The sequence below is a fragment of the Canis lupus genome, chromosome 8, assembly GCF_011100685.1.
Source record: "Canis lupus familiaris isolate Mischka breed German Shepherd chromosome 8, alternate assembly UU_Cfam_GSD_1.0, whole genome shotgun sequence".
Lineage (NCBI taxonomy): Eukaryota > Metazoa > Chordata > Mammalia > Carnivora > Canidae > Canis > Canis lupus.
The window spans coordinates 54,346,487-54,360,316 of record NC_049229.1 but is presented as its reverse complement, the minus strand read 5'-3'; positions in this window follow the sequence as shown (position 1 = coordinate 54,360,316).

Genomic DNA, 13,830 nt, shown 5'->3' with positions numbered 1-13,830 from the left:
GTTATTCTTTGTTACAGCAAATAGGATCCATTTATATGTCAGATTTTCCACTAGACTCCCATCCAGTTTAATTCCTCCACAACCTCAATTCCATGATCTATTTTATAAATCTTTACACATCCATCTCTGCTGAGCAAGAGAGAGGGAAAGACTAAGAAATCAGAAAGTAGGTGTCTTGGTCTTGGGTCAAGTTGATGTGAGAATATAGACCTTCCCTTGTGCAGTTGCATTTATCCTACAAAATTTTTTCATTCTCAGAATGTCTCAGAAGGAAATCAGACACTGACTGAAAATAAAGATAATGCCTGGGGCTCCTGGGTCATGCAGTTGATTAGGCATCTGACTTTGGCTCAGCTCATGATCCCAGAGTCCTGGGATGGAGCCCCACATCAGGCTTCCAGCTCAGTGGCAAGACTGCTTCTCCCTCTCCCTCTGTCCCTCCCCTTGCTTGTGCTCTCTCTTGCTCCCACTCTCTCTCAAATGAATACATAAAGTCTTTTTTAAAAATTTAAATTAAATTAAAAATACATAGATAAAAATAGTGAAAATGCCAGGAAAGTAATTATAAAGAAAAACTTCCGGGGAAAGAACAACAATATTAATGAAGTATCATTTATTAAGCACTTAATAAGGGCCAACCACTTTATTATGAGTGCATTAGCTACATTTTCTAACTTATTCCTCAGCATTACCCTATGAAATGGATAGCTTAGAAAGTGGCAAAGTAGAATCCTGGCCTTTGTAACTGCAAACCCTATACTCTTAACCAAAACTGGAAAATATGTTAGTTAGGTTTTTTATTTGAAATGAAAATTAATCCTATTTTAAGAGAGTAGATTAATTGGAAACACTGAGTATTCTTCTGTTATTCTGTCTGTCAGGGGTCACCAGATCACAGCCAAATACACACACACACACACACACACACACACACACACACATCCATCTGATAATGTAAAGAAAGTTCTATTAGAATGCAGCCTTGCCCATTTGTTTATATATTGTCTGTCTGTTTTTATGCTACAATAGCAGAGTTGAGGTGGTTGCAACAAACACTATGTGGCCCACAAAGTCTGAAATACTTGTTATCTGGCCCTTTACAGCAAGTATCTATTGACCCCTGACCTATATCTCCAATAATTCTCTTCACACAAAGATTTAGCTTAACCGCAATAAGTCCTGGGATATCTTTCTCTTAAACAAATTTATACAAGATGGATATTTTACATGGAATAGCAGGCTGTCCGTGCCCTGGCATGACTTCCTTCATCTCCTAACTGTTCTGATTTGGTTCCTAGCAGTTCACAGATGTATCCTTCTCCTGAGAATTGCTCTCAGGAGCGTGACTGGAGACATTTCCCTAGAAATCCTTGCAAGGTTAGATCTTCCTTCCAGGGTCACTCATTGCCAATGACTAACTGATGTGAAATATAAAACACTAGCTCCCTTGCTCCAAGCAGGACAATCATGTGACACCAAAGCTCCCTGTGGAATGAGGCTAAGGCTGGACTTTTGTGGAATCTACAACTTGGCAGAGCTTCTATTCCTACCCCATCCTGTTTCCTCACTTCTCTAGAGTTTTACCTGCATCACTCTCCCAGCAAATCCCTTGCAGAAGAATCCTCTCCTTAAAGAATTCTCTCCTCTGTTTCTTAATGACCTACTTAGAACATATGGCAAATATACACAAGAAATATTTATTGTATCCATATATAATGCAGAGGAAATGTGTGAAAGTATAGTCTGCATTATGAGATGATGTAATGAACTTGGGAAGCTAGAGGAGGGGTAGAAAATTTTTTCCTTTATGCTCCTATATTTAGTGATGGGGGTGTGCAAATTAAACTGAAAAAAAAAGACAAATTAACTAGAGAAAGGGGTTTTTGTATGCACATGGGAGCCAACAAAAGAAGTAACTGGCTTCCTAAAAGGTTGAAGTTAGAGGCTTATATACCTAATTTAAATCAAGGAAGTGAGATAGAAAAGTCTTTTATGAAAAGAACAGCCTTTTTTGGGAAAGATAAATGGGCTTTTAGAAGAAAAATCAAGAAATAAAATATATATATATGTGATGTTTGTCTATATAAATATGAGTGGGCTTTCTAGCTCCTTCAGAGCCATAAAACTCCCCCAGAGAAGGGATCTCAGGTAGGTTTTATTCTCATTTTTCCTTCTGGGGGAAGATCTCTCCTAAAAAAGCAATTTATGGTAGCCTTATTTCCCAGTAGTTGCCCAGGGAAGCTTCAAGAAGGTTTCTTTTTGTACCTGTTGATTCTCAATTGTCTTCATCTCAAAATAATCCTTATGCCAAAGTAGAATATTCTAATCTCCGGCCTTATCAACTCTGGGGTTCAAGCTGGATCCCGTTGGAAAAGAAGAAAAGGAAGGAAGGAGGAGGTGCTATCTAGTGCTATTCTACTCTAAGCTGGGCTAGTCCTCTACCATAAAGGAACCTCCATTGTCCTTCCTTTTCCTTCACCTGTAATATTGACTATTACCCTCAGGATAGCACATCTTCTGGCTGAAGCCTTGGGACTACAGATGCCAAAAAAAGATTGAGAACTACCATCGTGTAGACTTCATTGGTGCTACTGCAAGATTTGTCAGCCTACTCCCCAGTCAGGAGAGGACTCAGAGAAAGTAGCAGATGACAACTGAACATAAATGGTCCATTTAAAAATGTATTTTGTATCTGGTTCCTAGTCTGACATGTTCCTTGCCATGTGAACTCCAGAAGCTTACGGGAGTGAGAAAAATAAGAACAGCTTTCTTCTTTAAAACAGTGCACAGTTGTCATGTACTTTTTAGCTAAATTGTGTTCTATTTCTGAGGTCGAAAAAAATAACCTTTTTGGAATACCCTCTCTCCTACACAATCACCACCACCCCCCATGCACCCTGTGAGACACCTTATTCTGCTCCGGGTATACTCACACACCCCAGGATAGACAGCCCATTGGAATGTCTGTTAATAAACGTCCTGAGGCATTCTCTTTAGCTCAACAATTAAGAAAAATTTCTAAGAGACTGAACCATGTGTGACCTAAATTGGCTTTAAAAATGCTATTCAGAGCAGAGGGAGCAGCATTTGCAACATAATGCCTTCCACCTTGACATTAATTATGCACCGTGGTGTTCAGAGAGCAACTCTGAGCCAGGAATATAAGTGTTTGTAAAGTAAACATGTCAAGCAAGGTAGAACATTGTAAAAAGAAGAAAATATTAAATCCAATGCTGTTATGATCCATTTCTCTACTCTTTTTTCTTTATAAATCTTCTACATTCAACCAACAAAGGGATGGCATTTCCCTCTTCAAAGAGAGATAAGGTAACTCAACAATACTTATAGTTTGAATTTCTTGAAAGAGAAAAAGAGAAAAGAAGGTGCTTTTTCCACTTTGTGATTGAAAATAAAAGGGGCTTGCTGATTTAAAAAGCTGCACAGCCCTAGGGAACCTGTAGAAATCATTCTCTATAGGAACAATTCTGTTTCTAGACAGCCATATGAACTGTAATTTCAGTCCCCTTTCTGCATTATCAAGGACATTTGCATGACAGCAGGGTCCTAGCACTTCCTGAGTTTACCTATTCCTAATCCTTACTTCTTCATTTGCTGCCATTAGCCCTTGTAGGTGGCATCCTTATCAATTGTTAGAAATAAAATTTCACTGCCACAAAAGATTCTAGCTTTAGCAAGAGGCTTCATGGGAATATTCCATTGTTTTTATGGAAAAATCCTCAGATAGTAACCAAAATATTCCAGTGGCTTTCAAAATAATTTTTAGCCATTCTTCAACTAAATCTTATGACAAAGCTTGATTTAAAATACACACACACACACACACACACACAGACCAGATAAAGGTGGAGCATCCTTAGTTGAGCTGGGTACCACCCCTTTTATACACATCCCCCATCCCCATGTTGGCTGTGTATATAACTCCAAGAAACTCTCAAGGCACCTGACAAGCTCAGTTTAGAAATCAATAATTTAATTCACTCACAATATATTGTTGTCTTCTGGTTGAAGTATTTATACTCACTGACAATAGGCCTATTAAATTCATCTCCTTTAAAACCATTCTGCAGAAAAGCATCTCTAACAAAATTTCGCTCACTGGAAGACAGGTAAAATACATTTTTTCTGGGAAATGCTGCCTTTACTTCTCTAGACATGTCTTTTGACAAAACATCTCTGCCAGGAAGCTCAAGTTAGTAGAAATCGTGAACACATTAGAAGATCGTAACGTTAAAAAAAGGAAAAACATCAAGGAAGGACTTATTTCTGGTTAAGCTCAAAAAATTCCTAAAGCAGCCAAAGCTCTCTATAGGTCAAAAATATTTAAATTTTCTTTTAGAAGGAAATTAACAAGCACTTGAGAGATGTGAAAGATAATTTAAAGATAGAGAGTGACCAAAAAAAGTAATTCTATGAGGTCAAGTATAGTCTCGTGGGTATAGGAAGGTGATCTCTGATAGATAGACAAGTACATGAGAGAGACAAAGAGAATCTGATTGTGTTTAGCTAAGAAAGAATTCGTGTAGAAATGTAAAAATTGAATTGTGTGCATATGTTTGAAATTCCATTAAGTTAAAAAAAAATAAACTTGTTCTATGTTACTCCAATAGCAAAATGAGAAAACTTTTCAAGAAATGAGATTTCATACAAACATAAGAAAAGGCCTTCAAACTAGAGCTTTAAAATGAACCAACTTAGGAGGTAGTAAGCTTCTAATAATAGGTAGTAAGCTTCTAATAATAGAGTTCTAATAATAAACTATAGAGAACTGGGATTCTTGAATGGGATTTGGTGCTTGGTAGACAAGACCTTAAAAGTCCTTACCAGTGCTCAATATACATATTCCGTTTTCACTACATATGTTAAAAGATAAACTGAGACATACTAAAATTTTAAGAGTTTATTTGAGCAAAATTGACTCAAATTAGGCAGCACCAAACAGGAAGTGGTTAGAAGCACTCCACTCATGGGAAGTAGGGAAAACTTTTAGAAGGAAAGTGTAGAATCAAAGTAAAGGAATTACTGATTCGCTTAAAGCCTAGTTGGCTGCTTGTGACCGGTTGTTTTTAGGCTTTGATTTGGTAAATCTGAGGTATCTACGGGCTTAAGTTTTGCTTTGTTTACGTGGGACCACAGTATTAGAGCCACCTCAGTCTAGAGAACTTTTGTCGAATTAAACAAGTATGAGGAAAAGCCAAAACACATTCTATCTAATGTCTTTATTAAAACGTCCATTGAGGCACCTGGGTGGCTCAGTGATTGTCTGTCTGCCTTTGGCTCTGGTCATGATCCTGGGATTGAGTCCCTCATCAGGCTCTCTGCAGGGAGCCTGCTTCTCCCTCTGCCTATGTCTCTGCCTCTCTCTGTGTCTCTCATGAATAAATTAAATCTTTAAAAAAAATAGTCCATGAACCACCAGGAGTGCTCAAAGTCTTCATCAATTTGTTGCATGTAGTAAAATCCACATATAAAGAAGGAAAAGGTTAGGAGCATCTTTGGGAACTGTGATGTGATCTCCCAAGTGGTTGTAAATAAGATTTTTCTTCACCATTTAAACACTCCATATTTAGTTACACAATACATTTTGGAAACATGGATAGTTATCATATACATTACTTTTTTTTAACATAAATATATGTCTGAAGTTGTTTTCAAATGAAAAGCCTTAAGTAATAAGGAGCACACACACAAACACACCCACAGAGAGAACAACATTAAATCACAGAACCTCAGAATTTGGAGTTTTTTTCACACTCTGTTCTAAAAGCTTTGTATGACCTGCGTATTGTTTACTTCAGCTTGAGCCCCCTTTCTCTACTTTTTGTGTTAAAAAACAAAAACAAAATCTACTTCTATGAGTGCGCCTCTCTTTTATTCAAACTTCAGCTCCCAAATAAAATACATCTTCCTCAGAGAGACCATTCCAATTTAAAGAACACCCCCTCCCTTTATTATTTATTCGTTCTTCTTCTCTGCCTAAATAATTGATTTATTTCTTTAATCTCTAAGTCTGTACTAGATGAAAAGTTCCGTGTTTGTTTAGTTCACCATTGTAAATTCAAGACCAAAACCACAGGAGGCTCCATAAATATTAGGAAAGATAATGAACAAATCTGTAAGTATAAGGAGAAACTTGTTTCTGAGGTTTATTATGGAAAGTCTCTTTAAGCTTTCCAAGATGTATAAGCATTTCTTTTTAAGTGCTATATAAAAATTTTAGTCTTCCTTCTTTCCATTTTAAAAATTCAATTTTAAACCAATAATTAATTGAATAACTACTATGTGCTGATGTTATGCTAGGTATTGTGTGGTAAATTAGTAAATGTTCCAGATAGTACAAACTCAAAAACTTCACTCAGTTTGGATACATAACATATACTCAAACAACTATCTGTAAGATTAGGCAATAAATGATATTCTAGAGTTAGGAAACCTGGCACAATGATTCCAAGAGATAGGAGAAAGATAAAAGAAAGCCAAATTGTTTCTAAGTCTTCAATTTTTTTTTTGTTTTTGTGTCTCTGTGAGGAAAAAAAAATACGTATATATATACATATACACATGTGTTCCTACATGTATGGATGGATATACATATATATATATAAGTATGTGTAAGACTAATGTAAGGTAGGATACAAGAAGGTCTACATAGGTATTATAAAATAATTGATATCTATGTAACTTTTAATGGATCTATATTCTTTAACATTAAACTTATTTAAGCAATTTTTTAAAGAAATATTTATTTTTTGTATATTATTATAAATAAACCCCAAGTTATATTTTTTGTTTCTCTACTAATTGTTATCTACCATGTTTATTATCTTCACTGTTTTAGTCAATATTTGACATTCAAAAGAGAAAAACACTCCATTAGAGGAAGGATTTTTAAAAAGTCACTTGACTTAAATGTCAGGTGAAATATTCCAGAGGACATAGAGACTGAGATCTGGTTAAGAATCACTCCAGAGAAGAGGCAGAGGGGAAGTTATTCCAGGCAGAGAGAACAGCATTGTTGGAGTGAGGAATTGAAAAAGAATATGGCTTCTTCCAGACACTGACAGAAATTCTGTATGGCTGGAGTATAGCAGGCTTGCAGTTGGAGCAGAAATGGCAAGTGATGAAGCAAGAGAGGTAGGCTGGAGCCAAATCCTGAAATTTCATTTAAACCCAAGTTCAAAGTTTGGAGGACTTTAGCAACAAAGAGTTGCTTTTGAATATGGCATGAGCAGTAATGGGGCCTGCTTCTTTTGCTAAGGAAACTCTTTCTTCATATTACCTTGTGATGTTTAATAGGTTTTTAAAAATTTGAAGCAAATATAGAAAAATGCTATGATTTACTCAAACAATATTGTTTTTTAATAGCATTCTCTATACTTTTGTATTATGTTTAAAATTTGCATCATAAAAACTTAAGGGTAGCACAGACTGATACATAAGCCCATCCAGTAAATAAGGTTCTCTACTTTCTGCTTTCAAGACTCCAGTATTGTTACTGTGAAGAAAGTCTTAACTCCTGACAGTGGTCTTCACTTTAACTCTTAAAAAGCAGAACCTTTGTAAGTTAAGGACTACCTTTCAAAACGGAGCTGACATGATAGGATCTCATAAGGTTTGCTAATATATATTAGCAAGAAAGAGTCCTACAAAAATCATAAGAAGGTAATTTGATATCCCCACAATAAACCCAGAAATGCATGTATGCCTATTGAACATCTCTCTTACAAAAGTATCCACCTATTGAGACTACTGAATCATTTCCACCTACTGACGGGAGTCCTGACCTTCTGTGGCCAACTGAAGATGTCTAAAGACTCCCACACACCAGCCTTTCATTCCAATTTCAATCTCAGGTTTCTGAACATGTATGGTAATGTACAACTACTGTTTTTCCATTATACAGTACTCCTGTACTTGTAAGTGTACACCAACGTTACAATAAGGTAAGGCTCATGCCTGAGGTGATGGTGCTTATCTGAGAAGCATGAACCAGTCTCATCACTTAAGGTAGCTCCCTCCCTTCCCTACCAGCCAATTTAGTTCTCTGATCCGGAGTATGAAGATTAGATGTCCTTCTTCAAAAGCAGTATCATAGACTTCTCAGTATTTAGCTATCAAGTTATCCAAATGCTTAACAAAGCAAATCACCCATATTATTCCAAGGTTCTCTCTACCAACAGAAATGACATAGAATTAAAGAATTCCTATAGGCAAGCCATGGGGAATGACTATCAGATATTCCCCAGGGCCTTCATTTCCTGAGAAATGGCACTTCACAGTGCCAACTTTCCTATCCCTAAAATACCACTTACTGCACAGTTTTATGGAGAATTGTTTGTGTTCCTCCTTCTCTTGCTAGACCATGAACACTTTCAATGGACAGACTGACTAAGGATTACTCCTCTTCCAAAATCTGGCAATTAACATACTGCCTATAAAAAAGTAGAAGCTCAGAAGATGTTAACCAAACTCCATTGGCTTGCAATCATCTATTTTCCAGAAGAACTGGGCTTTGTGAAAACCATTGCTGAGTCAGACATTGGCAAGAACCATTTTATATCCCATTGGCATGTGGTAGTCTCCCCATTTCATAGGTGTTTCTTTCAAAAATAAATCTGCCGAGAGCAGAACTCAGGTGTTGACAGCCAGCTGGGTGTATCCATTTTCATCAATTGCAGAACTTCCAATGTGGTTGGGGGTGTGAGTTGAAATTAATACAAACATTTTTTCCCAGTGTCCCTAGCACTGTGAGACAAGAAATGTTAAAATTAAAGTTTCAATATTTGGTGAAAACATAATGAATTTATAATATTCCAAAAGAAATAAGGTTTGTCTAAATTGTTTTGTGAATGGTCACAGAAATATATGCTGTATCAACTTATTTAAAACGAAAACAGAAACTTAAGAGCTCCTTTAAAAACATGAAAATTGAGAGTCTGTACTTTCTGTTATTCTTCTAATCATCTACCTTCAAAACCACAATAAGCTTTCCTCATTAGTTCTGCTTTATGGAGAAATACAGCTGCCTGAGGTGACAGCAGCAATTACACTTTCAGAAGTAATATGCAAGGTTACGTGCAATCACTTTAGTTTTTTTTTCCTTTTCCTTTTTATGTGTGTTAGTTGCCATTGTGTTCTCTGCCCCTCACTATAAAAACAATAATCAAAAGTACCTTTAAATGTAATAGGCTGAAGATTTATGACACCTAGTGCCAAGGGAACGTCAATAATATTGTTTACTGATGTAGGACGCAGGTATTCTAGAAAATCCTGATTGCCATGTGGCCCAAATGTCTTCCTGCTAATGGAAAAATAAGAAGGTCTGGTTGGTGATATTTGCCATGATTTTAATAAGAGGTAGAGAGGAAGGAGTAAAAACAACAACAACAACAAAGTTGCATAAAAACTCTTAGAAGTTCTAACGAGTCAGAAGAATGAGAATGAATCTAGAGCAGAGAGCTACTCCAGAAAGACAATCTCCAAGAAATGAAGGAAGAAGAGAAAAATCCCAGAAGTCCTTCTGAATATATGCAACCATGGTTGCCTACAGAATCTAGAGCATGAAATGTGATTTAGAAATGATTTTGGTTTATTTTTTCCTAATTATACAAGGAATAGTTAACGCTTGTGAAGATATGAATAACTATTTAAAGATTAACTATCACTTATTATTCTAGTCCTCAGCAATAACTTCTGTGAACTGAGTGTTGTATTTCCTTCCAGATACAGAAACATATGCATGTTTCATAACATCAAGACTATACTGAATATATAATTTTTTGTGTCCTACATTTATTTACATTTTCCAGTGCCATTAAAAACTTTTAGTACATAATTATATGGATGTACAATGGTATACCGAAAGATTAGTTCAATACTTGAATATTTTTATTTCCAATGATTCAGTTATTTTTAGAAGATCGTTGGGAATTCATAATCACCGAAACCTAGAAGCAAGATGCCCTTCAATAGGTGAATGGACAAACTGTGGTACATCCATACAATGCAATACTGTTTAGCAATAAAAGGAATGAGCAGGGATCCCTGGGTGGCGCAGCGGTTTAGCGCCTGCCTTTGGCCCAGGGCGCGATCCTGGAGTCCCGGGATCGAATCCCACGTCGGGCTCCCGGTGCATGGAGCCTGCTTCTCCCTCTGCGTGTGTCTCTGCCTCTCTCTCTCACTGTGTGCCTATCATAAAAAGTTAAAAAAAAGGAATGAGCAAAGCCACTGCAAAGATACAGATAAATCTTAAATGGATTATTGCTAGGTGAAAGAAATTAGTCTAAAATGGTGACATATTTTGTGATTCCATCTATATGACACTCTGTAAAAGGCAGAAATTTCTAGAGCAGTAAAACTAGTCTGACACTGTAATTATGAATAGATACTATGCAATTGTCAAAACCCATAGGATTTAAGAGAAAAAAAAAAAGAATAAACCTTAAGGTATGGAACAAGAGAAGTGACTTTTAAAAATACTGATCTAGGGCAGCCCAGGCGGCTCAGCAGTTTAATGCCGCCTTCAGCCCAGGGCCTGATCCTGGAGACCGGGGATCGGGTCCCACCTCAGGCTCCCTACATGAAGCCTGCTTCTCTCTCTGCCTGTGTGTCTGCCTCTCTCTCTCTCTCTCTCTCTCTTTCTCTCTCTCTCTTTGTGTCTCATGAATAAATAAATAAAATATTAAAAAAATAAAATAAAATAATAAAAATACTTATCTAGGAGGTCAGGGGTCCTGTGTCAAAATGTAGACGGTAGCAGAATGATCATATTACAAATGTATGAACCAACCTCATTGAAAGAGATGGCAAAATCGTTCTAACCTAAATAACTTTGGAATGTTATTCCAAAAGGCAAAAGGTACTATACATAAGCAGTGCATTCTTGATAAAACTGTTTCCACGATGATATGATTGGCACGATTTTGAAACCACTCCACAAGTATAACTGGATCTGAAGAATTAAGCACATAGATGACCGATGGTAAGAACCAAGTTTTTCCTGTCATAGTGGGACGTCACACATAAGCAATGGTGGAGGCTAAAGTGATCCATGTGGTCAGGGATGAGAGCTGGAGACCACAGGATGCACTCATGTTTAGAGTTCATATAATATAAATACGGATTGTTACATTTAGAAATAGTTCTAGGTATGTGTATATATGCTAATTAGTATACACACATCCATTTCTTTGCTCTGTCAGCTGAGAGAGCTCAGAAACACCATCACCATAGTAGTAACAAGCCCAGGTCTTGTTTTCCAATATTCCAGTATTTTCAATATTATTCTAAGGGACAAAGGCTCCTTAAAAGAATTGTTGACTTTAGGACCAGAGTAAAATGCAAGGTGAGTCTGAAGCATTCAGTAGTGATGGAAACTAAGGAAATACTCAAAAAAACACAATGATGGGTTATGTCAAAGGGACACAGGCACCGACTAAAAAAATCTCCAAAAGCTGGAATAACTTAAGCAAGAAAATAATGAAGTACTAGATTATAACCAAAAGTACAAAATAAATATCTGTGAATCCATACTGTATCCACAAATAGATGATTAAATGAATAAGTTAATGAAAGGAAAAAGTCAATTTTCCTGTGGAGAAAATTTCTAAATTATGTAAATACTCTAGTCTTAAGGTAGGTACATAATTTCCTCCTCCTTAAATGTAAGCTGCTTATACTGGCTTTCTTCCAAAAAGTACAGCGTGGGAAGGGGGCAAAAGAGTAACTTTATAGTGGAGAAACCTGACAAACACTACCTCTGCCAGGTAGTCAAGATCAACAGCAACAGTGATAAGTCATGTTGGTAGTATGTACTCTTGATAGGATGTGACTTCACCTTGTGGTTTTCCTCCCAAAACCCACAACCCCAGGGTAATCATTAGAAAAACAACAGACAAATTCTAATACAAGGGGATCCTACAAAACATGTGACCAGTACTCCTTAAAACTCTCAAGGTTATCAAAAACAACGTAAGTCTGAGAAACCCACAGTTTAGAAGAATCTAAAAAGATCCTGGATAGGATTTTGGAAGAGGAAAAGGTTATTAAGAGAAAAAATAAGGAAATCTGAATGAAGTGTGCATTTAATTAATAATTATGTATCAATATTGGTTCATTCATTGTGATAAATGTATCATAGTAATAAGATGTTCATGATAAGGGAAACTGGATGTAGTATATTGGAAACTGTACTATTTTAGCAATTTTCCTATAAATCTAAAAATATTCTAAAGTGAAAAGGTTATTTTTAAAACCCTTAGGAATAATATTTGGGCTACAAAGTGTTGCCTATATTTTGCATTATTTTGAGAAATGGAATAATTGTTTAAAAGGAAATAATATTTTAAAGGATCATAATGCCAATTGCTTACCATTAACTTTGCACTAACTTACAGTGTCAGTGATAGCGTTTGAGACTTTAGCCCTCTGTAGAAGCCTCGAATAATAAAAGTGACTTAGACTTTGAATCTTCTTCACAGAAACCAACTATTTAAAAATGCTAGTTTTATTCAACATTAGGGTTAGGGTTAGTGGATAAATGTTCAAGATAAAATGTGCGTGTATGTGTGTGTGTGTGTGTGCCTTTTCTGTGCCTTTCTTTGCCAGCAGAAAACTAACTATAGGTAGCGGTTGACTTTTCTGTGCCTTTGAGTGAGATACTTAGATGCTCTGAGCCTCAGTCTTTCTCATCTGTAAAATGGTGATCATCAAATGTTCTGCCATGGGGTTTAGAGGAAAGCTAAATGAGATAATGCATGCAAGCCAAGTGGTACAGTTGCTGGTACAAAGTACTTGATGTTAATTATTATTATAGTTTTTAGTCATTCACTTATTTATTTAACAAATATTTATTAAAGAACCACCATGTGTTAAGCACTCTGGAAGGTTCTGGTAAACAAGACACAATCCCTACATGTAGGAGCTTACAGACTAGCAGTAGAGTGAGAAAATGTGCAAGGAATTGCAATATCATGTGATACGTGTGAAAACAGATGAAGATCAGGCTACAGTAGAAGCATATGGCATGAAGAGAAAGCATTTTCAAGGAAAGGGGCAGCTAAGCCTGCATCTGAAGGATTTGTAAGATTTAGCCCAGTGGTATGCTGGAGTCAGGGAGGGACCCACTTGCTAGGGCCAGTTGTGTTACATCTCTTTTCAATTCCCTGTTCAATGGCAACACATTGGTAGCCTGAAAGGAGCCATAGTAAAACTATTTACACCATGGAAGTTGTCAAATGCTGCAAATCAGGGCTCTCCCCCTACTCCTTGTTCACCCGCATAGCAATCAAATTTCAAGGAAATGCAAAGAGAGACAAGAAGCATGACAAATTTGGGAAACCGGAAAGCATTTGGCCTAACTAGTGTGTGAGGGGGGAATGAGGACAGAGAGATAAGCAGGGACCAGATTATGGTCAAAACCAAATGAAGGTGGTGAGAGCCACTGAAGGGTACAGAGCAAAGGATGGGACTTAGTTTGCATGTTAGAGAGATTTCTTCTGTCTTCAGAAGACAGAGTAAAACTGGAACTAGATATGGGGTGCCATTACCATTAACTTATATGGAGCATTTTTTAGCATTCCAAGATCCCAAAAATAGTCTTAGGCTTTTCTGATACCTTAGGACACATCTTGTTAACAGATACACAAAATAAGTTGGGATAAAGCGCAGATGCTCACAGACACAGTTCAAAGCTCCAGTGGCTTGATGCTAAGATGCTGATGTAGCTCCCAGAAGGAGCCTAGGAGGGAGCCCCTCTCACTGCTGGGGGTGCGCGCTGCCTCTATTTCTGCTCACTGAAGCACAGACACTGAA